Consider the following 25,567-nt stretch of genomic DNA (forward strand, 5'->3'; position numbering starts at 1 on the left):
GTTGATTGCTTTCAATAGAGCCACACAATCTCGACGCAGAGTTGTCGTTTCATCACCTCACATACAATTTTTTTCGGCGTAAGCTGTATTAAGCCAGCTTTTCACCTTAGCCTGACCTTTGTTAGCGTCCAATAGAATTCAAATAAAACTTCCCGCGGCCAAGTACAGATGAATACACTTCATTGACTGCATTGGCTGATTTGAGAATACGACCAGAACATTGGAAACATGTCCGCGTCTTTGTAACACTGTTTTACTGCGTGTTCAGCATGAAACAATTTTATATCTAATGAAAAGGCTTAATAGATAGAACAGTTTTACACTCAATCTCGACATCAATACAGTTTGTGCGTCCACCTTTTATTTTCAGAAGATTTTCAGCGCGAGAACTTTTGCACTTAAAGGCTATGTTCTCATGTTTAGTACTAACTTCCATATTCCTGTCAACATGTTAACATGTTAAAGTTTAGAGAGCAGTGGAAGCGAAGACTCACTTTAATGCATCGCATTTCAACTCGCGAGGTATATCGGGTCAATTTGCGGCCACTGTGTGTGAATGTCAGAGTTTACATACGGGTCATCGCTGCGTCTCTACCCTATGTAGTGATCGGAGTTCGCGGCCAGGAAAATAGTCGTTACATAATAAAGACGCTATAGCGTGAACTAGGTGAACTGGAATTTTCTTTAGACCAGACAGATGTTAAATGAAGATATCCAGCGATATCATATGGTATGTCAATAAAAGATTCTTAATGTGTTTTACAACAATACCATGATAAATATTATTTTTAATTAATTTAACAAGACTTATGCCATCATATTGACTAATGAATTAAGCATGAGCGCAATGATTCTCGATACTGTTAATAATCGAATCAAATAGCAACGCCAGACAAACCACTAAAACAAGTTTGTTCGAAGAACGCGCGTATGAATATTTAAAATATGTACGGATACTTCGCGTGTGGCCGATTGACTCATATGTTTTAATTTCACTTCCATTCTTCTTTTGGTTTTCCGTTTTGTATCTATACGTTTATGACCAGCAATATGTAATAATGTAAAATAAGCCGCGAAAACTCCGCGTATCATTCCGTACTGCGTTTGCTGCAGCAAAGAACTGCACAGAAAAAGACCTTCGCTATCTTTGATCTCATTCGTTGAAGTCTTTACCTTTCATTAACTGCAACCACAATCAACGCCGTATATCTTTTTTAAAGATATTTCTTGTTCCAACTAAACTGGTTCCTGTCCAATCTCTGTGCGGAGGTTGACAGCCGCTAGTGGAAGTTACCCGGTACCAGTTTACCGTGCATTGTTTAAACCGATTTCAACGTTAACGAAAAAATACCGGTAAGTGACAAAACAAGACCGACATTGAAAGATTATTGAAAATACTAAATTCGTTCATGAGCAACCAGAAGTTAAAATGTTTGCATACATAGTTGCGGCTTTAAAAGAAGAACGAGGAAATAATATAACCCAATCTTTCTCATGTAGTTTTTTTTCAGAAAATTTCATAAAAACAAAAATTCGCCGGAGTAAAATATACGCGCAAAAAAATAAATCGACTTAATGTCTGTTAGACTTTCGTTTTCTTTTATGATTTTATCCACAGATTTGAGGAACGAATCTTGTGAAAAAAATGTTTAAGGTGCCTTTTCACAGATTTTGGCATGTATTGAAGCTTGTCATTACATGCTTTATATTGATAAATGTTAACATTGGATTTAAAAAAAAACTCCAGTAAAAAAAAACAAGAATACAAGTAAGGAAAGAAAAAAGTAACCCTGAAATGGGCTCGAACCACTGTCGCTAAGACCACTCGGCCATCCAGAACTGGGCTCGAACCACTGTCGCTAAGACCACTCGGCCATCGGATCCTGAACTGGGCTCGAACCACTGTCGCTAAGACCACTCGGCCATCCTGAACTGGGCTCGAACCACTGTCGCTAAGACCACTCGGCCATCCGTGCTCATACAATGAGTGCTGTTTTTTATACTTTATATAATATAAAGAAGTGAAACTCTAGCTGCTGGAGCAGTATTTAATTATCATTATAAACAATTAGTTGGTCCTTTATTTAAGGCAAGTGACCGATTGCCCAAACAATACAAAACAGCACAATACAGCACAATACAAACCAACATAAACACAAAATACGAATAAAGCTGGGGTCACCGCCTTGGAACGGTCAATGCAAAGCATTGGGGGTTTAATCCGGTTATAGAGCGCTCAACCTCACACATTGCCCAACAATATTCATAATACATTTAAGTGTAAATAAAATTTAACGTCATAGCATTGTAACTCAAATCAAACAATAATAAAAGGGAAATAAAACGCATTCAATTTAATTACAATTTAATTACTCAATGGTATTGAAGATAAAAGAGCAACAGAGTTACAACTTTTTGACGAACGATAAAATGAAACTACAAACAAGTGTCAACTACATTCCTTCTTTATAGAAAAAGATTAAAAAATATAGCGTCATTAAGTTAATATTTCAGATAATCATCGGGCAAATACAGGAAGAAGCCATAATTAATGGGTGTAAAAATTCCATATTACATTGCTTGGTTGTTTATGTGACTGCTAAAAATTAAATTAATAATAATTAAATAAAAAAAGAAACGCCTATCAGAGAGAAAATATAAATAAAATTGAACGTTATAAACCCAATGACCTATGCATGTAGCTTACAACTGGAACAGAGAAAGAGTTATGACGTAATTGACAGGCGAAGACACAATGACGTGAAAAAATCCAGGGGCGGTACTGTAAAGTAATAATAAAACTATTAATGGGGGGCTACTGCAAAATTGTACTACATAAAACAAGTTTAGTTGATTAAATATTAAGAATCAAATATATAAATATAGTAATTCCATTAAAGCGACATTATTGGAATCAAACAGTATATAGGTGTTTTGACAACTGACGACAGAAATGATTTGATGTACGATTTGAGTCCAAATGTAGTTTTCATGCAGATTTGTTCATACGACGCAGACACAATTTTGTTCAACAGTGAAAGATGCCCTAATAAAACAAGTTTAGTTGATTAAATATTAAGAATCAAATATATAAAAATAGTAATTCCATTAAAGCGACATTATTGGAATCAAACAGTATATAGGTGTTTTGACAACTGACGACAGAAATGATTTGATGTACGATTTGAGTCCAAATGTAGTTTTCATGCAGAAATTGTTCATACGACACAAAAACACAAAGACACAATTTTGTTCAACAGTGAAAAATGCCTATAATATTACTAATGATTCCAAATTTTAAGAGAAGAAAGATATAGTAAATCGAAAACCATCAAACACGTGTTTTTAAGTACATAATCATCGTATCCTTTTGATAAAAACAAGTTAATTAAATTGAAAAATTTAATATGAACATTTGGTTTAACATATTTTAATTTGCGGACACGCTTCAAAACATCTCCGTAAAATGATGGATGGGAGATTCCATTATTTAAATGCCATTTTAAAGAAACATTATATTTTGAAATTAAATCACCATACTTAGAGTAAAAATTAGCAAATTTACTTCTTAGGTTATGATATAAAAAGCCTTGTTTTAGCATTTTTTTTGTTAATATTAGATTACGATAATTAAAATCTTTAATACATGAACTTGCTCTGGCATAACGTACCAACTGCGAAATGTAAATACCATAGAAAGGTCCTTCAGGGATGTTTCCATCTAGGAACGGAAAATTCACAATTTCAAAGTTTAAATCGTCCCGTGTGTCGTATAAACTAGTTTTGATCAAATTATTATTAATAGTTATATGTAAGTCTAGATACGCAGCGTCTGTATTGGATATACACTATCTATTTAAGACTAGTTCTTTTGGGTAGATTTTGTGAATATATTGTTCAATAATTGATTATCTAAATTAAGTATGTCATCAATGTACCTACTAGTAAGGTTAAAACAATTAATCAAATCTACTTTCTTAGTTTTAGATAATTCTAACATAAATTCGCTTTCATAACAATATAAAAAAAGGTCAGATATAAGTGGCGCACAATTAGTACCCATAGGAACGCCAATAATTTGTTTAAATATTTTACCATTAAATTCAACAAACAAGTTATCCAGAAGAAAAGAAAGTGCTGCACAAAAGTCAAGACCAGTCCAAATGATGTAATTATCTTATAAATGATAAGTAAAAAAAGCTGTTATAGTGTTTAAAGCTAGATACAAACACTTCCCTCTAGCAAAAGATTTTTCAATCAAAGAAACAAGTTTGCATTTTATTAAAGCGTGAGGAAGCGTTGTATATAGTGTAGAAAAATCATAAGTACTTACCTGTGACACCTTATATTTTTTATTTTCAATTTTATCAATAACTTCTAAGGTGTTTTTTATTGACCAAAATAGCAATCTTCGTAGCATCACACAATAAAACTTTCAATTTTCAGGTTTTTAAATCGTCAAAAGATGCATATAATGGATATTTTAGAGAATGGTAAATGTTTAGTATTACTGTTTCCTCACAAATATCATAACTACAACGAAAATTTGCGATTCTGAAATAAACATTTTTAAATTTGTCTGTTTACCAAAACGTGAAAAGGTCCCTTTAAAAGTTAAATATGGTTAAGGTAGCCGTTGCATGGTTGGTATGGAGTTCACCTAGCGACCACTACCAAGTTCTTGTCCTACCGAGAAAACGGACTCGGTAGTAGCGCAAAAAGACCTAAGGTTTTTGATATAATTGAGATACGCTAAATATGTTAAAACTAAATTTATTGTTCGAGCCTTTTGTTTATACACTTAAGATAAGCGATCTCGTTAAAGAAAAAATATTCGCCACCAATTAATAACAGCTATAGTTCCATCAAAGACCTATAATAGAAGGATAAGAAACTCTCGTTTTGCCTATCGCGTTTTTCTATACTGCCTCCCAGCAGACGTGATTCCGCGAGAGTCAGGTGTGCGTAGTTTGGAGATGCCGGAAATGGAATTAAAGGCGGAGAGGTAAAATAGCAACTCATTTCTGGACACCAGCCAAAGCTATCAGCCAAGGCTTATTCTAAACACTGGATGTCACGTGGTTTATCGCGAGGGATCAGTTATTGTGATAGATCTTCATATCAATGCTTAGACGCTTTATAAACGGTGTTCTTGTAAACTTGTTCCACCATGGCAACAGCAACAACAACTATGGCAAAAAATCGCGGTAAATCAAAACGTTTGCGTAATATCATTGGTGTTTTTATGCCTCCTTCTTCGAAGAACAGGGGTATATTGTTTTTTGCCTGTCTGTCATTCTGTCTGTCATGTTGTCTGCTGTCATTTTGTCTGGCTTTCTGTCCCAAAACTTTAACCGTTGTTAAAGTCTAAAGTTTGATAATTTTTGCAATATTGAAGATAGCAACTTCATATTTGGTATGCATGTGTATCTCATGGAGCTGCACATTGTGAGTGTCGTAAAGTCAAGGTAAAGGTCATCCTTAACGATCAAAGGTAAAATATTGTATGTTTCTGTCCCAAAACTTTAACCTTGGTTAAAGTTTGGTCATAAATTTTGAATATTGAAGATAGCAACTTCATATTTTGCATGCATGTGTATCTTATGGAGCTGCACTTTTCGAGTGGTCAAAAGTCAAGGTGAAGGTCATCCTTCAAGGATAAAGGTAGAGGGCATTGTGTTGTTGACAAACATAGCTTTTGTTAAAATAAACGTTGCAAATAATGCGGCGTTGTGAGTTTACGTGATTTTGTAACATATACACATTCAGAAACATTTTTTCAATTTATTTGTTAGCCATTGGCCTTTCTCTTACTTCATAACCAGTTTTAATTATCCCTTATTATCATGATATCGGACCTCCTCATTGCATCGGGACTTTAACGGGTACACTCGGAAAAACCCTCAAGAAGTGCAGGACGTTCAATGTTTTTCAATTTTTAGAAGTTATATTTCATTTGATGTCACCTAATCTAAATTCATTAATACAATAGTTATAATTGTTATATTTGTTATATAATTGTTATACTATTCCACTAAAAATGACCATCAAAGAACATCAATGCTGTGCTTTTACTAAATTTTTCAATGATCTCAATTATTTAAAGAAAAATTTCTATCAGGCATTTATAAAAAAAAATTATAATTCAATCTATTTAATTGGTAAAATTTGTTAGAGGCTTCCCTAAAAACAACCATCAAAGAACTTTAAAGCTTACTGCTTTAACTCATGTATCCATATTTTCCCACTTAATTTGCTCCAAATAAGTTCAACTTGTAATTTGTTTGTACAATTATAAATTAATATCTTTATGCTCCTAAAGTTGGGCATATAGTGATTGTACTCTCTGTCCGTCTGTATGTCTGTCCTTCCGTCACACTTTTGTGTTTAGGTTTCGAAAAATCCTCATGTCCCTTGACATATTACCTTCATATTTGGTATGCATGTGAATATGGGCAAGGCCTTTGCATACGCACACAAATTTCGACCCCTGTGACCTTGACCTTGAAGTAAGGTTCCAGGTTTAGGTTTAAAAATCTGCGTTTAGGTTTCGAAAAATGCTCATAATTTCTCCTTGAAATATAACCTTCATATTTGGTATGCATGTGTATATGGACAAGGCCTTTCCATACGCACACAATTTTGACCCTTGTGACCTTGACATTAAACTTAGGGTCTGCGTTTAGTTTTCGAAGTCTGCGTTAAGGTTTCGAAATATGCTGATAACTTCTAGCAAAGCTTTCATAGGGGGGCATATGTCATCCTATGGTGACAGCTCTTAATTTTAGCTCCACTGGCCAGCTTATGTCATGGTCCTGTGTCCGTCGTGCGTGCGTGCGTCCGTCCGTACATTACCTTTTTCTTTTAACATCTTCTCCTAAACTACTGGTCCAATTCTGATGAAATTTTTCAGGAATGTTCCTAGGGTGAACCTCTTTCAAATTTGTTCAAATTATGCTCCTGGGGTTAAATTTGACCCTGCCCTGGGGGGCAAAAATTGAAAATTTGCTTATATAAGGCCTATTTTGTGAAAACTTTAAAAATCTTCTCGTCCATAACCATTGTGCCTAGGGCTACCAAATTTGGTCTGTAGTGACATCTTATAGTCCTCTACCAAGTTTCTTCAAATTATGCCCCTGAGGTCAAATTTGACCCTGCCCCAAGGGGTCAATTAATTGAAAATTTGCTTATATACGGCCTATTTTGTGAAAACTTTAAAAAATCTTCTTGTCCATAACCATTGGGCCTAGGGCTACCAAATTTGGTATGTAGTGACATCTTATAGTCCTCTACAAAGTTTCTTCAAATTATGCCCCTGGGGTCAAATTTGACCCTGCCCCCGGGGATCAAAAAATTGAAAATGTGCTTATATAAGGCCTATTTTGTGAAAACTTAAGAAATCTTCTTGTCCATAACCATTGGGCTTAGGGCTACCAAATTTGGTATGTAGTGACATCTTATAGTCCCCTACCAAGTTTGTTCAAATTATGCCCCTGGGGTCAAATTTGACCCTGCCCTGGGGGTCAAAAATTAAAAATTTGCTTATATAAGGCCTATTTTGTAAAAACTTTTAAAATCTTCTTGTCCATAACCATGTGCCTAGGGCTACCAAATTTGGTATGTAGTGACATCTTATAGTCCTCTACCAAGTTTCTTAAATTATGCCCCTGGGGTCGGTCAAATTTGACCCTGCCCTGGGGGGTCAAAAAGTTGAAAATTTGCTTATATAAGGCCTGTTTTGTGAAAACTTTAAAAATCTTCTTGTCCATAACCGTATGGCATAGGGCTACCAAATTTGGTATGTAATGACATCTTATAGTCCTCTACTAAGTTTGTTCAAATTAAGCCCCTGGGATCAAATTTGATCGTTCCCCAGGGGTCACAAAATTGAACATATGCTTATATTGGGCCCATTTTGTGCAAACTTTAAAAAATTTCTTGTCCATAACTATTGGGCCTATTTCTACCAAATTCGGTATGTAGTGACATCTAATAGGTCGCTACTTAGTTTGTTCAAATTATGCCCCTGGGGACAAATTTGAACCAGCCCCGGGGGTCACAAAAATGAACATATGCTTAAATAAAGCCTATTTTGTGCAAACTTTAAAAATCTTCTTGTTCATAATTATAGAGCCTAGGGCTACTAAATTTGGTATGTAGTGATATCTAATAGTCCTCTACCAAATTTGTTCATGACTCGCAGATGACCCCCTATTGATTTTCAGGTCACTAGGTCAAAGGTCAAGGTCACGGTGACTTGAAATAGTAAAATGGTTTCCGGATGATAACTCAAGAACGCTTATGCCTAGGGTCATGAAACTTCATAGGTACATTGATCATGACTCGCAGATGACCCCAATTGATTTTCAGGTCACTAGGTCAAAGGTCACGGTGACCTGAAATAGTAAAATGGTTTCCGGATGATAACTCAAGAACGCTTATGCCTAGGATTATGAAACTTCATAGGTACATTGATCATGACTCGCAGATGACCCCTATTGATTTTTAGTCTTTAGGTCAAAGATCAAGGTCACGGTGACCCGAAATAATAAAATGGTTTCTGGATGATAACTCAAGAATGCTTATGCCTAGGATCATGAAACTTCATAGGTACATTGATCATGACTCGCAGATGACCCCTATTGATTTTCAGGTCACTAGGTCAAAGGTCAAGGTCACGGTGACTCAACTTAGAAAAATGGTTTCCGGATGATTACTTAAGAAGGCTTACACCTAGGATCATGAAACTAAATAGGTACATTGATCATGACTCGCAGATGACACCTATTGACGTTCAGGTAACTAGGTCAAAGGTCAAGGTCACGGTGACTTTACACAGTAAAATGGTTTCCGGATGATAACTCAAGAAAGCTAATACGCCTAGGATCATGAAACTTCATAGGTACATTGATCATGACTCGCAGATGACCCCTATTGATTTTTAGGTCACTAGGTCAAAGGTCAAGGTCACAGTGCCAAATAACGTATTCACACAATGGCAGCCACTACAACTGACAGCCCATATGGGAGGCATGCGTGTTATACAAACAGCCGTTGTTATATTTTGAGATGATTCTTTGCAAAGAAAGATGCTACTATTGTATTTGTTATAAATGTGTGAAAGGCTCTTAAGAAGGAACCAGAGATTATTAACCCTTTACTAAACACTAACAGGATTTTAAAGGTTTGTAGCTGACGACTTTATAAATAATTGTGATAAAAGGAGAAATTGCTCAAGATGAGCAATTTCTCCTTTTATCACAATTATTTCTTCCCTGCCTGATCATTTCCTTCAGATTCCATTACAATTTAATTGTCGTCTGCAACCTCTTTCAAATCGGAAATGTCCAAAACGTGTCGTTTGGTAAATGGTTAAGGCATTTTGATTCATATGGATCTTGTGAATCTGTTTTAAATCAAATGCGTAGATTTGATCTTCAGCATCTAAAAATATGTGAAATAGAAAGAACGATTATTTCTTTTGGAGAGATAAATGTACTTACGTTATAAGCAAAGGACCTGTGCAACAATTCCCGGGCTTTTTAGTCTGTTAAGTAAACATGGTAGTAACTTTTTCCATATATAAATGCTCACCCTTCCAACTTTAAGCGCCCAGTGGGACGAGGGATAGAAAGAGAAAGTCACATGCTTGAGTACATTTCAACCCATGCGCATTGCACGTTTTTTTCGCATAAAAAAACAGTGGAGCGATACAGGGCCATCATGGCCCTCTTGTTTGAAATCTTCACTTGGGGAGTTTTAAGATCCCATTCGGGGAAAAATATAAACTTTGTATGCCCCTGAAGGGTGGCATATAGTTTTTTAACTGTCCGTCAGTCAGTCTGTCCGTCCGTCCGAAAACATTAACATTGGTCATAACTTTGATGCATTATTACTTAAGCAAAGTTGAACTCTTAACAAACTCGATGACTGGGGTTCTGAATTTTTCATGTTTGTTGCTTGCAATTTACTGAACCTAATGCAGGTGAACATATGCCTTGTCTCTGTACAGCGAGAGGTTTTTTTTTCATAAATATCCAGGTTATTTTGTATAAATAAGACCTCAGAACATATTTATATAGTATAAAATGAATTCTAAGCTATACATTTATGATGATGACATTATGTGTTTCGCTGTAAAATAAAATCTACAGAGAAAATAGACTACAGCCGCATGCCACAAGAGTTGTTAATGGCATTTTGACAGTATTGCCCCTGACTTTCGCCCATTTTGAAACATTCTTATAAAAAACTGATTCTTTGTTTAGCATGCATAGGGGATGGAGGAGCATTTGTTGGTGCCTTTTAAAAAAGTTGTTTCATAGTGTGGAAAATTGAGTTTTAAAATGTATACACAATGCCTAAAATGAGGCAAATTCAAACAATGTCTGTGTTTTTTTTTCATTTAAAAACAAGAGATGTGTTTGTCAGAAACACAATTCCTCCTATTGCGCCGTTTTGAAGTTATATATTTGACCTTGAAGGTTGACCTTGACCTTTCACCACTCAAAATGTGCAGCTCCATGAGATACACATTCATGCCGAATATCAAGTTGCTATCTTCAATATTGCAAAAGCTATGGGCAATGTTAAAGTTGTCGGACGGAAGGACAGCCGACAGACAGACGGACTGACAGACAGTTCATAAACTATTTGCCACCCTGACGGGGGCATAAAACAACTTTGTTCTTAATTGGTTTATATGTGTAATCTGTCTCTCCACAGTATTGGAAAAACCAATTTACACTTAAGGCTAAAACAGGGTTGATCCATTATATCCACGACCACGTTCATTCCAATACTTATTGGTGATATGTGATCTTTAAAGGATTTTTAAAATGTCATTTTTGTAAGCATATATAAGTTGGTTTTACAAACTTACTGAGTGTAAACTTTGGGCACTTAAATAGCTCAAAGTGACCGGGAAAAAAATTCTTATGTTCTGATTTGCATACAAGTATTAAAACTTTCAAAATTCAAAGTTTAGAATGGTAATTGTTCTCTTATTGCCAACAACTGCATAGATCTTAACATTATAAACTGGTTGTTTTGCCTTAATAACTACTTTTGTATATTGTTTTGTATTGCCCTCTTTATATTATAATTTAACATATATATCCAGTAATTGTAGATCTCAGATGTTCTGTGATGTAAATGTGTATGGTTCTTGTTACTTGTCACACCCTTATGAATTTCATAATGCCTTAACACTGATATAGGATATTAGTGGGTTTTTTCTTTTTTTTTCTTTAGAACAGTGTGTTGCCAGACATATTACAGTTAAATTACTTCATGTCAGCAATGGCCGTCAGGGATGGAAACTAACTTTTTACAATTGTAACAATTTTGTTGCCTGCACGGTCGACCATATTTAGTGTTTTGGTTGCCCAGCAAAAGAGTACAGGCCCAAAACCATGGGCATGTCTGTGATATGTATCTTAAATTTTCTTAAAAGAAAAAAATATATATTTAAACAACACCATTGCTGAGTTTTAACATTTCAACTACAGTATGTCTTATTTTGAGAGGCCATTCTGAATCGAATTCATTTCCAAGAGCAAAGTTATGCCTTAATAAATGAATATTACCAAACTGAACATTGTTACACTGTCGCTAATTTTAATGGCACTGGATTGTTTAAGGCTTTAAAAAGCTAGTTGCCTGGCCGGAATAACAACATCTGGAATTAAGTTGCCTAGGCTAAAATATAAAAAATATCTGCCAGAAATACTGTATGGTTGCCGTCATCAAATGCACAGAAAGAATCGTTTTTCAAATTCAATTGAGCTCTACACTCATTCCATCCCGCAAAACCCTTAAGGTGTCTCAATATTGGTAATAGTAAACCCCACTGAGGGCCATATGGCTTCGGTCCATACACAGTTTGTGACTGCCTGGGTGGTCACTACAATGCCATTGGGACCAAAGTGGAGTTTACTATTTCGTATATTACACCGAAGAGTTTTCCCTGTACCACTGTACAGTGTTGTAGTATTGTTTATGGTTTAGAACCTAAACATATGGATTAAATCTCAAAGTTTGTTGCCCTGCAGAACACCAGCAATGTTGTAATTAATGTTATTTAAGAAAAACTGGTTCTTTTAAGTTTGAATAATGTTATTTTCACTTCAGGAAACAACTAATTGGCTTTCTAAACATTTAATTAACATTTGAATATTTTTTGTATGTAATGACAACTAATGTTAAACAATAACATAAATAAATATTATATTATTTTACTCCTCAGAGATATTGGTCCTTCTTTATCTTTAATATCGGTCAATTTAGTGCAAATTTATTGGTGTGTAACCCGAACTATATTTTCGGTGTAATATCTTCCGCCTAGAGGCGTTAGACATATCCTTCCACCAAATACACCCGAGAGACGATCGCCCTTATGGCGGAATTGTTTGAGGATTACCGATTGGAGTTTGCTGGTTAATACGCTCCGCCATGTTGTTTCAAAATTGCGCCGACAAACGCGCATGCGTTACATTGATCTGGCCCATGTACGAATACCGTCTTCCATATAGACTTTAATGGAAAAGTACCAATCTCCATGCAGAGTTGTCGTTCCTTGCTCTCACATACAAATCTTATTTTTTATTCCTTTAAATTAGTTTTCTGTCTACAGCTCGTTTAACCCCAACTTAACTCCCTGTTTTTAGAAAATGTGCTTGTGCCAACTCTAGAGCTTACCGAGTCATCCAAGTGTCCTTTGATGGATACAACTGTTGTGAGTCTGTGCAACGCTGACAACTTCTCATTCCTGGCATTCACGAGGATGGCATAGGCAGCAACAATTGGGGCAATCTTTTTGGCGGATGGGTTTCCCCAAGCTATTGACATTGTGCAGAACAGGTCAAGGACGAACGGAAGGCTAAAAATCAGCAACAAGGCATGATGCATGTCACTTAATTATTGTGATTTATTGTGAATAAGACCTGCCAACAGAAGAATACTGACAATTTCTTTCGCTCTTATTTAAACAAAACGTGTAAAACGAAAAAAGAAACAGAACGCAATACTAAATAAATCTACATCCACTTCTGACAGAGAAATATAATGAAAAAGTTTTTTATATTCTGTATTCATCACACAAAAGTGAAAATGATGATTCAATAAGATAAATTGGAAAAGCTTTCGTTCTAATCATAAACTCACACAAAAAACAAACATGTATATAGTAATGTATACAACATATTATGGAGAATTTTCACAAAATAGAAGAAGAAAACATTTTAAATCTTTTAAGATGCATAGTCATGATTGGTAGAATTTACACTTTATCAAGGTATAATTTAAATGTTAATGTTTAAGTAATGCCTACAGAATCCACTTTGATGAATAAAAATTTCCTAAACAGAAGTAGGGTTATAACTTAGGAAGAACAGCTAGTGCGCTTGCACATTCAGGTGTACTTTCATGTTCTTTTCATTCATAAAACATTTATTACTACTAGAGTTGTATGCACCTGATAAGATCAATTTTTACAGTTTCACATTTTTTGTATAGATTGCTTATTAATGTATGGTCACATTTAAGTCTTACCTTTCTGATATTTCCTGTAATATTTCTGGAATAATGTTTTCCCCCTTTCTGCATCAACTGTGAGACACTTCTTTTTCAGAAGAATGCTGTTAAATGCAGCATTTCTAGAGGACAATCGTGCGCAGACGTTGTTGATTTGTTCCAAGAATCTTGCTTGAACTCGATTGGATAATGTCTACAATAGACCGACAGGTTACGGGTATACTAAATAACATAGTTACTGTCTATTTACAGAAAAACGTTTATTGTGGAAAAGGGAAATTATCTGTTTAATTTCATAGCTGGTCCTTATAAGAATATGTACAATTTATTAGGGATTATTCTACATTCTCTTCGAGGAATCAACACCAGTTCAAATAATTTGTAAACAATATAATTATCCCGCTGCTATTTTAAGCCCATGTTTTCATTCTACCATGATTTTAAAAATGTGACACAAATCCACATGGTGACTTTGAAACCAACAAAATAAAATAATGCCTAATACAATATATCTGAAAGTATTTGCATTTATTTTCATGTTGCTAACATGTTTGAACTTTGATGACAGCATAATTGGATAAGTAGCTTTGAATAAATGTGATGAGTGGTGGATACAAATTAAGACTTTCATGCTGTGGAATGAACCTAAAGCCTCACATGATAAAGTTCATCTCTATCTACAGTTCCTGATTTAATTTTTTTATCAACACTTCCAATATGCGGATTTAAGTTGATAAAATGGTACAAATTATTAATGAAGAAGCAAATTATTATCAGTAATTGTTAGTACAAACCTTGTTATTGGCGACAATATCAACTATTTCATCCACTATTTCAGTGCTCCCACTTGTCTCACACAAATGCCGCTTGATTATGTCCATGGCAGTGATTGTTGGGATGGCATGAATGTAATGTGGTTTCATATCTGTGTTTGAAGCCCTGGTGTAGTCATGATCTGACCCAACGGCTGTGGCCGTATAGTCATGATCTTTTATGAGCACAGAATTACCTACAACAACTTCAACCTCTGAAGTCTCCTTGGAAGGACCTGGTATGGCCATGTCACCAAGTGAACGCCTTGCAGGATTTTTACTGGCAGTAGGAGCATGTTTATAACGCTTCACAGTTGCAGATAATTTTGGGGTAATGGGCGAGACTGTGCCACGCTTAAAACGAGTTGAGTCTGTTATTTGAATGCCATCACTCAAAGCCAGGTCCAGTTTTCTTACAATTTCATGAGCAGATTGAATTTTGGCGTCACACCCTCTACAAACTCCTAATTCAATTTATGCCTCTTGATTTGCAGATACAAATTCCTTAAATGGACGATTTAATTAATAAGAGATTGCTTCATTATAATTTGATTCTTTTTTTCCAGTCAAACTAAAAACTCTTTTGTTTTCACAAAGGAAACCAGGGGGTTTTTTTGGCCCGATTTTTCCCAATTTCAAAAAAAAATATTTTTTTTTAGAAAGAAGTGTCTTATGCGTATTTTATCTCAATTTTAATTCAATTACATCTCACAAAGTATTTAATGATTTTGTTCTTTTAATTTTAATGATAATAAAGTGTTATATTAAATTTAGTATTTCCCTAATTAGTGGACTTTTCGTGTGGAAAAAAAGGCTAATGAATTAATTTTCCCAATTTCATGAAAATGCCGATGAAATTCCAAAGCCATGGGCCATCTTCCCAAAAAGTAGGAAAAAAAACTGGAAACAATTCTCCGGCACTTTTTTCTTCGGCGCTCACATGGCTATCTATAATTTCTACGTCGTCTGCCTGGATTTCGATGAGACATAACATATTTTAACATAGTTCTAAACTTACTTTATTAGCGGGCGCACTCGACTTTATTCTGTCCACTAGTTATCAGTAAATAGTTTACAGTTATAACTAACTTAGTTACAAGCAATTTCTAAGCCTTAAGGAACAGAAATAAAGAAACACTTTGTATTGTTTACAAGTGTATACTGTAAGGCGCCATTATTTATCTTATCACGTGGCTCGGCTATCATCACGTGGTTGCTTATGATGGCAGGGATTTGATCGGTTTAGGTCAAGAAAGGCCGAAAACCAAAAAAGCTGCATACCAAAAAGGCCGAATACCAAAAAGGCCTTACCAAAAAGGTCCCAAAGCGTACCAAAAAGGTCACAAAATGAACCAAAAAGGCCTTAAAACAATATTGTTATTTAAGGTTTCAAATTGTGTTTACAAACAAATACACATGTATCAATATGGAATAAGTCATTAAACAGATATGAAGTTTATTATTTTCGTTATTTGTTGTTTATGTTTAAATATACATTTACGACATATACAGGCAATGTACAAGCACAGTCACACAATGTATATAACAAAATATACAGTTACAAGCAAACATTCACAGACGATATACGGTCACACTGACAAAATACAACATAATAACATAATAATATTGTTAAACATGTGAATGCTATTTTTTATTAAATCAAAATGGAGTACGGCATAAAACATGTATGCAGTTTTTTTTTATTTTCTTTATTACAAAACATACATAATTTCAATTAATTGAAAATGGAGTACGACATAAGACATGTATGAAGTTCTTATTTTATTGTTTACAAAATATACATAATTTCTATTAATTTCAATTACATAATAATATTGTTTAATAAGTGAATTCTATTTTCTATTCAATCAAAATGGAGTACGACATAAAACCTGTATGAACTTTTTGTAATTTCTTTATTACAAAAAATACATTTAAAACAAAAATTACATAGAATATACAGTCAATGTGATAAAATAACATAATTTAAACTACATTATAAAATAAACATGTGCATTACTCCAGCACAACACCGTACACTTGACCGACCTTGGCCAGGAACTCGAAGGTGGTGCATTGTTTCGCCTCATACTTATCACATAAATAAGAGATCACAAGCGGTCGTTATACTATAACTATTAAGATACTACCCGAAAATAGAAAATGTAAGTTTTCCAACGGGCACGCCATAGAAAACGAGTATCACTTTTTACTTGTTTGTCCTCTATATAGAGAAATGAGGAAGGAACATTTAAAACCATATTTTCCAAGGTGGCCAACGTTAAATAAATGTTACATTCGAATGCAGGCGGCTAATAAAAAAAGACATTATAAACTTTGCTAAATATATTTTAATGCTAATGAAATGCGTAATAATATAGACAATCAGTTATAATTTTTAATAATATCACATAGAATAAAGCATGTTTATTTCTTTCGGTTTAAGTCTTCCGATTGTTAATGTAGCTAGTTTTATATCGTTAAAAAGTTAAGAAACTATTTTTAAATGCGCAAGTAATTATCAATAGGTGCCAATAAGTGTCATTTTACACTATATATGGGCTTTCAACTAATCCGTTATCAAAACAGATGCCGCAAACTGTGAATGACCCTTGACACTTTGATAGCCAGTCTGATTAGCGAGTTTTTTTTTGTACATGCAAATTCTTTCAACTTTTTATGTTTTAAACATTGCAAAAAATAGTTTAAGAGGAAATTAATAATATATTATGTACTTAATTATATATGTTAAATATATTTAATATTTGTCTTTTAGCAGACACTATTCCATATGCGTATATTTAATTTAATTGAGTGTTTTACATAGTACTAAAGAATAACGTTAGATACACTATATATTATTTGTGTTACTTTTTTGACGACGTTTACTATGGTATACGATAGGAGGCCATACCACAACACTCACCCAATGTCAACACACAATAAATTAACACTCATGAAGAAATACGTATAACTTGCACGATATAAAAACACTATATTTCGAACGCCAAATCAAGACCGGTATACATTCCAATATAATGAATAAAAAACAATATACAGTATTTCAAACGCAAATCAAGAATAAAAAAGCAGCTACTATAGACAACTTTGATACATAAACGAGTTATATATTTCTCAATAATTCTGAATCTTATATATATATATGGCCGCCATGTAAGTTTACAACACCTTAATTCAGTTCATTCAGGCCTTTTTGGTTTACTTATGCGGCCTTTTTGGTGTGGCCTTTTTGGGAAGGCCTTTTTGGTAAACGGCCTTTCTGGTCGGTTACTAGATTTACCGAAATCGCGCGCTTTCGGTATCGGGATACCGAAAGCGCAATGGCATTACCGAAAGCGCACTGTAAAATGTACATTATGGAAATAATCAATTAATCAGTACATTTTTAATTGAAGAATAATCGAAACTTGTTAATTAATGCATTTTTCATGGAATATTTCGTACAAATTCGTTCTTAAGCGCGCTACATTATGTCAATTAACGCTATATCGGTACCGAAAGCTCAATGTCAGTACCGAATCCGAATGCTCGTGAAAACAAGTGCATGGAAATTTAAATGGTATCAAGATTATCACTTCTGTTGATATTATGATTATTTTACGTCGTATTTGCTCAATCAGAATATTATATAGTAAGTCTTAAAGTCTATGTAATTTACGTCATCAATTATGCCAACACAACCGTTTATGCGATTCTAATTAAGAGCAAACTATTAAACAAAAATCATTAGAAACAAATATTCGTTAAGTCATTAAATCATTATTTGTAGTATTTATCGAACTATTTTACAGTTGCGCATTACGGTACGTTCAAACAAGTTATTGGAAGCGTTTGAGATCGCAATACTTGTTAGCATCAGTAGAGGATTAATATGATGATACATTATTTGTTTTTCTTTTTTTTCTCAAAAATACTTTTTATTAATTTGCATGTGTATGTGTTTCAGGTGAAAGAAAATGGGCTTCCTGTTACCTATGCACTCCAACCACCCGACTTAAAGGCAGTACATCGAATAGCTAGTTTTTTTTCAGTCTTTCAGTTAACGGATTAATTGAGTTGCGTTCTGAGAAAACTGGGCATAATGCATGTGCGTAAAGTGTCATACCAGATTAGCTTGTGCAGTCCGCACTGGTACTACACCATTTGATCCAGCTATGCTGGTTCCCGTCAAATCACTGCGCGGAGGTTGGAAAAATACGCGCGGAGGCACTCTGGATCAGCAGACGATTTATTTCATAAATGCTGCAATACTAAAGTAAATTACTAATTAAAGGTCGCTGATGTGTAATGGATGTGGTGTCCACCTAATGATCTGGAGGTCACTGGTTTGATACCCAGTGTGGGAGCATTCTTAAGAAATCTCCAAGAGACACCCAAGTACTGGTTCTAGGCCCAGGAAACGAACTCAAGAGCATTTCACATACATGTACGTAGTTAGTAATTTAAATTTAATCGAACTAAAAATGGGTTTAAACTAACAACTGAAACCCTTATTAATACATTTTATTTTGAATCAAGCAAATGTGGAAATTCATTCAAAATAATGAGTAAAATTTAAAAATTCTACTTTAAAGTAATCATGATAATTTAGATTATTTTCAGAATATTTAATGATGATAATGATACAATTATTTATTCCCTAAATGATAAAAATAAAACATGTAATGTTAATTTATGAATAAAACGTTTAATTTTATCAATATCATGGTAATTACAACTAGATACAGGCAATTAGATCAGAAACGTGCATTAATTATATTAATGAACAACGCAGACATTTGTAGTGATTTATGGTCACTATTTGATTAACGTTCTATACATGACCTGTCATAAAAGGTATTTTTTAGCCAGTACTACAATCGGCAATGATAGTCTGTATTGCATACATATTCCAACGTCTATTATCGATTCGCTTCCTCAAACTGAACAAATATTTAATGTTTACATCGCGAAACGTAATGCATCCAGTTTCACTTTCGGTTTGGTTGGTTTTGTAAACACCGTAATTTCATCTTAAAAATTGGATGATAGGGTGATTAAATAATAATGGAAAAGTAAATCACTTGGATAATAGGTCAAAATGCAACACAAATGAACGTTAATAGTGCTCTTAATATCAAAGTTTCGGTAAAAGGTTTGGCGCTAGTTCAACGCGCATTGTATACAGCCTCATAACAATAGACTGACAACCTTTTGGGTAGTAAAGTAGTAATACAAGGCAATATGGCGACCGTTAGCCACGAGGCCTATCTTACGGAGGAATCCGAGATAGCCGATGTATCACGATTGCGTCGCCGATATGGCGGAATTGTCCGAGGTGTCCCGATTGAGGATGGAAATGTACTAGTGGTCCATTCTATACATAGATGGTGACGTCACTACGTTATTGTCAGTAAGACCGGTGTGACACAATGCTAGTGGTCTGGAAAAGTACTACACGGTCGTTGTTTTCCAAATAAATTAATCATCCAAAGAGTATTCTCAAAAGTAGTGCGGTGTTGTCAGTCAGACCGGTGTCAATGCAATAACAGGCGAAACAAGTTTGGTTTTGTCTGTGAGGGGTATTATTAAAGTTACTATCGAATACGGAATTCAACTTACATGTTCATGTTAAACAGGTAATTTATTATTTTATTGTGATATTCTTAAGAATTTTAGAGTTACATGCACATTGTTTCTTATTTAAAGTTGTCAACGACAAAAAGATCACAGACACGTTTTTTGATAAATGAACACTAACAGTGCGCGATCGATATTTAGCATTTTGTATCTCGGTTTATATTTGCCGTGTATTTAAGCTACAAGCAATTAATAAAGTTATATGTTATATCCATTTTTGTTACATATTATTTCATACTCATAGTCATAGAATTGGAAGTAGGAATTAGGTAGTAAGATATAGATAAATAATCGGTATAGATTGAAAACAAAGTATTAAATTACCTATTGCTACAATATGCTTACAAATAATGATAATGTGATATCTTTTTTTACTTCCTTCACATATCTTATATTTAGTAAAATTTACTAGTTCAAAGATATTTCTTCTTTATACTAGATCCACATGCAGGCATTAATATTTGATTTTCATTTGGTATAAAAAACAACAGTTTGATTGTAAATACTGTTAACAATGTGAATACTTTGATATTTCTTTACAAAAAACTCCATTATAATGTTTTATGAATGGCAAAAATCGCTTTAATTAAAAAAAGCAAAGAATTTGCGCAGAAAAAGGAAATTACAAAAAGTAAACTGATGTCTAGCAATAAGTTTTTGATATGATATTATCATTAGCACAGGCTAATCAGGGACAACACTTAGCACTGTTAAGATGTGTTTTTTTACAGTCTCTTCTTAGCAAAAATCAAGTTTAGGCGGAAAGTGTCGTCCCTGATTAGCCAAAATACATTCTTTAAAAATCTTAAGTTTTCTAGCGCCTTTTTTTTTAAACCAAAATAATTATTTTGTGTGACTCCAATTTTCGGACACCTAGATTTACCCCCCAATAATTAATAACTCTTACTTTTCTGGCAATGTTATTTTTTTCCAGAAATCAACCTATTTGCGTAAATCAGGTGAAACATCACACACATGTGTTTTACAACCTGTTAATGGTCATAAAACCAGGCAATTTAATTTACATTATTTGGGAAAATATGCATGTATACTGGTAAGAGACAACCACTTCACTCTGTAAATAATGAAGGGATACATGTCAGGGGTTTTTCTGCACTGTCTGCGCCTCCGGACAACGGAGGCATTCCCAAAGCAAACGGACCCGTTCCCAATCGAATTTTGATTACATATTTCCCAATTCCAAAAAAAAAAATTCTTTCAAAATCGTTAAAAGTAAACATAATTTATATCGAAAGAGTGACTTCCCTTCATCCGCGACGTAATTAAGCCTTTAGCGACTCAGATTTTAGCAGGTGTATTTGCCGGATGCATCTGCCAATATTGACAGCGATAAGGTTCGAACTGTTCCGCATTATAACAAGTATATAGAGCCGCACAATACACATTCTAGTCCAAATCTGTAGACGCTTATTTTCAAGCATGGCTTCCCATAACAATAAGTACTACAGCAGTGTTGCATTGGAAAAGGGATCGACATACGGCGGTGTAGATTTGTTGGATTTGATGGTGCTAATGTAATGATCTGTGAAGTATCAGGTAGAATGATATAGTCGTTAAATAAATTAATAATGTAGCAGTAAAATAAATGTTTTGTTAAATGTAACTGGCTTGCCTATTGTGGCTATGAGTGGAAGAATCCAATTGGAAATAATACAATTTTATTTGTATGTGTTGCTAATTTCTGTCTAATGTTATTTTAAGAAAGCAAAGAAAAATCATGCTGTGACTTGTGTGACTTACTTACCTGTTACCAGTGTTTGTTTTTGAAGACAAAATAACAAATAAAACATGTTGTTTATTTTGTAAAACCACTTACTTATTTAAGCATGATAAAATTCCCAAATTGACCGTTTCATCGACTCGAAAATTCCCAAAATAGACAATTTTGTCGATAAAAATTCCCAATTTGGTCAGACTCCTTTTCCCAAAATAGGCAGAAAAACCCCTGCATGTTCATGCCTTAGTTTGACAAAGTGATGCACATGTTATTGTGCCAATTTTTATTGTTTTATAGACAGCAACGTGAAAACGTCCTCTGTTTGTTTGGGTGCAAATTAAAAAATTCTTACCACATTTTATCAAATGCTTATCTGCCAATGATTGGAATATCTTTCAATAAAGCAAAGTCATACACAACATTCTATACATAGATGGTGACGTCACTACGTTATTGTCACCTCTATACTACATGTAAGACGTATCACATTCCCCTGGTTTGGGGAATTATGCTTCAGCCAAAGTATAGTTCTGCAGAGGAATGAAAATGTTAGTAACGAAAGAAAAATCGTTTTTATTATGTGTTTTAAAAGGAATGTTTTGAAAAGGCTTAAGTAATGTTATTTAATTATGTTTAAATGTGATTTTGAATCTCTATTAAGACTGATAGCGATTATCAGAAGCACGATTACCTGAGTTACTTTTGCTTTCACTTTTCACTCGTAAAAGAAGTGCTACCCACAATTCCTTTCGCGTTAGTACACAGGTCAGTTAGACTTGTGTGTACACAATGCATACACAATGAAATAATTTTGAAATTATTTATAAAAATATTCTTTAGAAATAATTGGTAGGGTGTCAGTGATTTTTTTCATTCAAATTTGGGTCCAGTAGGGGGACCCATTCCCAATAGAAAAAAGTATTTATTTTTCCCAAATGGGACCCACAAATTCCCGAATAAAGTTTTCCCTCCAAAAATAAAAAAATGTTAGTCTCAACATTTAGTTCATCTATCCAGTTCTATAAGTTAAACCATAGTAAATGTGATAATGCAATAATTGTATTCTCAATTTTAAAGTATTTTGTAGCAAAAAATCAAAAACACTTATTTCTCAATTTTAGTCAAAACGCTTTTTTCCAATCCAAAGGGACCAAGCCCCATTCCCATAATGGTGAAAATTGGGTTTGGGCTTTGTTAATTAATAAATAAATAAATATTAATTACAGTGTATGACTTTGCTGTCTTAGTATATAAATTTCAAAAGTTGGTTCTTTTCTTGTATATTATAAAGTTCAAAAGTTGGTTCTTTTCTTGTAAACAAATTCATATCAAACTGACTTGTAATATAAAGACTTCCTTATTGTAAGGAGAGCTACATCTTGATGAAATAAGTATCTATACTATAATTCACCGCATTAGTATTTACTGCATTCATATCATATTACAGCAATTTAAACTTGCCACAGACAAAAACTTAATTCAAAGTACAAACAAACATGAAAGAAATGCCCCAACAAACTTAACTGTAGTGAATACACATTCCAATTTGCATTGACAAATTAGAGAATTTAATACAGGGAAAAATCATGACATACTGGTATTTAACTCATGATGATAACAACATGCTTAAACTTAATTATAAATGGTTGTGCCACTCATGCAGTGTGAAATTATTAGTTTTTTCATGTAATGTACAGAGCTCCAGATAAGGTTATGTGAAATTCTTAACGTTACTACCAGATTTTCAAAAATAATTCTTAACTCTGAAATTTTATTGTTAACGTTACTACTAAGTTTCTGAAAATAATTCTTAACTTTTCTAAATGACCTAAAAATAAATAATAATGGTTATTTTCATGCAAAAAAATCAAGATAAACATACCAGCAACTGTATTTATACGAGTTCAACAGTGTCTATTCAGTATTATGCAATTTTATTTTTCAAATACATTCATATGCCCAAACTGTGCTTAGATTGCATGCCTGCGATGAATTTTTACATATTTCATAATTAAAAGGGGTCTCCCCTTCAATGTTTTCAACGATTAGCCAAGGGAATTGTTTCTTCCACTTGTTCAATGTTTTTTTGTTTAAGTTTGGACCCGTCGTGTCGCGTTTTTTATAGCTTTTCTGACGGTGTGGGAAACTGAACATACAACATCGTATAAGATCTTTTCTATAATGTCTTTCTTAACATTCAACTTCAGCTCACTTTGCGTACGCTATGTTAAAAGCGTGTTTTTGCACGCCTTGCAGTTTTTTAGGACGCTCTCTGGGCGCCACCATTGTTTTTTGACAGATAGACTGTACACGCCACTTTTATTGGCAAAAAATGCGCTTTGTTAAACAAACCCAATAACCATTTCTTTATAAGCACCGAAAGATCTTTAATACGCGAAAAGAACTCAATAAAAATTGATACGAACCGATGTAAAAACAATATTCGTAACTGTTTTTTGTTATTCTTAACGGTACGACACAATTTTAAAATAAATAGGTAACGGACTTGAAAATAATTCGGAATTACGAAAAATACGACCCTTATCTGGAGCTCTGATGTATGTTATACATACTTGTATTGTTAAATAATGCCCCCTCCTCTATATACATGTAACTGTTATTTTCTGTATATCTGTCAGTGGCAAGCTTAAATTGCTGTAATATAAATAAGATATGAATGCAGTAACAGCATTTTTTTTTTCCCGATTGGGAAAAGTACCGGTACCAGCCTAATTGGGAACAAATTACCGTATGCGAAAAAAACTGAAAGCGGGCAAATTAACTCCATGAAGTCTTCACATTGGAAAATTAGTGTATTTGATTTTGTGCTCCAAAATACTCTTACATTGTTAACTTAGTGCTGTCAAGTTGTCAATATTATTTTTACTTAGGTTCAAGCCATAGAGCTGCTTAAGGAAACTTACTAAATATTTCATATTTATAAAAAGAAAGAAAAAAAAGGGAAAACTTATATTTGGATTTGTTTGTACAGCAATTGGGGAAATTTGTAGTTTTTTCCCAATTTGGAAAGTGCCATTTTCCGGTACTTAATAAAGAAGGAAAAGAATCGCTGAGTAAATACTAATGCGGTGAAGGTCGCAGTGGTGACTTGGGTTACCCGGAATGTTGTCCGCCTAGTGATCGGGAGGTCACGGGTTTGATCCCCACTGTGGTAGCGTTCTGTAGGTTTCCCCAATAGACACCAAGTACTGGTTCTCAGGTCCTAGGAAACGGACTCGAAAGTATTTGTAAAAAGCCTTAGGCTTTCAATGCAATTGACCCCTGCGAAATGTTGTTCTGCAGTTCATGAATAATTCATGAACTGAGTTCATGAATTGTTCATGAATAGTCAGTGAACAGAGAATGAGCCACGTATGTGAAATGTTCTTGAAATTTTAGTTCATGAACACTAATGGCATGAAGTGTTCATGAAATATTCTTGAAACCTAATGGCATGAAGTGTTCATGAACTATTCTTGAACCCTTATGGCATGAAGTGTTCATGAACTATTCTTGAACCATTATGACATGAAATGTTCATGAACTATTCATGAACACCAATGGCATGAAGTGTTCTTGAACAGTTCATGAACAACACAATTCTTGAAAAATTCTTCAGGGTTTTGCTGTTCATGAACAGTTCATGAACATTTTTCTTCTATGTTTCAATGGCTCATGCATTTTCTGTTCACGGACTGTCAGTGAATAGTTCATGAACCATAGTTCTTCAAGAGTTCATGAACTGAGGTGGCATGAAGTGTTCATGAACTATTCATGAACAAGAATTTGTCAATTTATGCAAAGGTTATCATAAGTGTTACCAAAGCTCAACAAACAGGTCAGG

General features: G+C 34.1%; 1 protein-coding gene across 1 annotated transcript in view; it reads left to right on the plus strand.

Moving 5' to 3' along the window:
- Window positions 1-19,758: 19,758 nt before the first annotated feature.
- LOC127859828 (sodium- and chloride-dependent glycine transporter 2-like) overlaps window positions 19,759-25,567 on the plus strand; it is a 69,516-nt gene continuing 63,707 nt past the window's right edge. The window contains exon 1 of the mRNA XM_052397336.1: window positions 19,759-19,984. The gene's annotated coding sequence lies outside the window, so the exon portion shown is untranslated. The remainder of the gene's footprint in view (window positions 19,985-25,567) is intronic.

Source organism: Dreissena polymorpha, chromosome 15 (genome assembly GCF_020536995.1).
Source record: "Dreissena polymorpha isolate Duluth1 chromosome 15, UMN_Dpol_1.0, whole genome shotgun sequence".
NCBI lineage: Eukaryota > Metazoa > Mollusca > Bivalvia > Myida > Dreissenidae > Dreissena > Dreissena polymorpha.